Below are 2,500 nucleotides of genomic sequence, written 5' to 3'. Positions count from 1 at the left end.
GGGCTCGGCACAGGCAGGCAGGCAGGCAGGCAGGGCAGGCACATATCTCCCTCTTCTTCCACCGTTTTTAATTTAACCTTCCCCGAACGAAGTCAGGTATACCCCTCCTGGCTGGAGTGAAGAAAATTGGAGACATGTGCCTTTCACACACACACACACACACCACCACCACCATACTGAAACTGACGGAGCATGGAATACTGATCACTCATGAACATTGAATCTTCTGTCCAACCGATTCTGACATGACGCCTCCGTGGGAAAATGAAAATGAATGGTTATGAAGTGATGTATGATACTTTTCATGGGGATACTGTTGTCTTTTTTTACTTTTAAATGGGGATACGGCTGTGGTCACGTGATCAAATCAGTCAATTGCGGTGGATTTTAATTTACATATATGTATATATCATTTATATGTCGATATTTTACTGCTTAATCAGGGTTTTTTTCCCCAAAGGAGTTCGAACTTTTTTTCTATATTTTATTGTGTATCATACAGAATGGTGCTTGGTTCATGTGAGATAAACAAGCTGCTTTCTCTCTCTCTCTCTCTCTCTCTCTCTCTCTCTCACACACACACACACACACACACACACACACACACACACACCTACCTCTACACACACCAGTTTCAGTTTAAATCTGGTGAAAAACGAATTCATGATACTACGGCACAGTGTCCTGAGAGCATTGCCAAACGCAGCGCAGACAATTATTGCCGATGGTGAGTTCTCCAAATCTGTTAAAACAGTCGTTGGCCAGACGTCATCATCTTCCCTAAAGCCTATTTCCTGGGCAGTCTTTGTGTGTGTGTGTGTGTGTGTGTGTGTGTGTGTGTGTGTGGTACATTGTGTTCAACGCCCCCCCCCCCCCCCATTTCCCTAACAAAGTGTCGCAAAGACACGGCGGAGCTTTTACAGAAATGGAGGCGATCACTTTTGCTTGGGCAATGGCCTCAGATAATAGTCGCAGTCCACTTTGTCAAACACTTTGCTCTCTTTTCCTCCTTTCCTTCCAAGATCACGGTTTAAACATTGGGGTTGCTTAAAAAAAGAAAAAAAAAGAAAAAAAAGAGAAAGAAAATCCCCCCCCCCCCCAACCAACCAACCCCCCCCCCCCCCCAAAAAAAAAAAAAAAAAAAATCATCACTTTGTCAGGATTTTTTTACTCCACACACACACACACACACACACACACACACACACACAAAACCCAACAAAATTAACTTTTGCAACAACGCATCGTCGACAGAGCGGATTAGTCCTTGCCCCCGGAAGCCGTACACTAGTGCTCTCAGAGGGGTGTAATACCGGTTGAAGGCGTGCTGTAAATTGGGTGTAATGTACTTGCTTTGCCAACCCAACGAACAACCTGCCTTCCCTATCCGATTGGAGACTATGGGGTGTGGGGTGTGTGTGTGGGGGGAAGGGGGTTCTACAAGAGCCATACGGGTCTCGTTTGCCCGGCTTAGAGGCGGTGATCCATGACCCGCCTTAAGCTGGTAGAACTGACCGGGGGGAGGAGTTTTGGTGTAGGGGGGGATGGAGGGGGAGGGGGGGATGAGGTTGCATCTTCTCATTGCCCCGTCTGCTAATGGTTTTTCTTTTTTTCTTTTCATTCTTTCTTTCTTTCTTTCTTTTTTCTCTTTCTTTCTTTCTTTCCCTCTCCCTTTCTTTCTTTCTTTTCTTTGTTAAGTCTCTCCAATTTCTTGGAAACAATCATATCTAATGTCACGCACCCACCCACCCACCCACCAACCCACCCCTTTGTATACAATCTACCCCGCTGTCACTAGTGGGCCTGCTAACTGAAGATTTCAAAGATACAACTGTGTGCGAAAATACGTGTGCATGTAGCAGCCTACATATGGAAGGAGAGAGAGAAGGGGAGGAGGGGGGGAGGGGGTGCGGGGGGGGGGGGGGGGTGGGGTGGGGGTGGAGAGAGGGAGGGGAAAAGGAGGAAGAGCAACAGACAGAAAAAATAGAAAAGGGGGGAGGGAAAGAGGGAGGGAGGGAGGGGGGAGGGAGAAAGAGAAGCAGACAGACAGACAGGCAGGCAGGCAGACACAGACAGACAGACAGACAGACAGAAACATAGAAAAGGGGAGAGAGAGGGGGGAGGAGGGAGGGAGGGGGAGGGGGGAGAGAGAAAGAGAAGCAGACAGACAGACAGGCAGGCAGGCAGACACAGACAGACAGAAACATAGAAAAGGGGAGAGAGAGAGAGAGAGAGAGAGAGAGAGAGAGAGAGAGAGAGAGAGAGAGAGAGAGAGAGAGAGAGAGAGAGAGAGGATCACAGGGAAGTAACAGAAACCACACACACACAATAACTCATTAAAGACAACACACACACACACACACACACACACACACACACACACACACACACACACACACACACACACACACACACGTGTGCGCGCACACACCACACACACACACACACACTACCACACACACACACACACACACACACACACACGCCACGCACACACTAG

The sequence above is a fragment of the Babylonia areolata genome, chromosome 11, assembly GCF_041734735.1.
Source record: "Babylonia areolata isolate BAREFJ2019XMU chromosome 11, ASM4173473v1, whole genome shotgun sequence".
Lineage (NCBI taxonomy): Eukaryota > Metazoa > Mollusca > Gastropoda > Neogastropoda > Buccinidae > Babylonia > Babylonia areolata.
The sequence above is the reverse complement of the archived record's forward strand: the minus strand, read 5'-3'. Positions refer to the sequence as shown.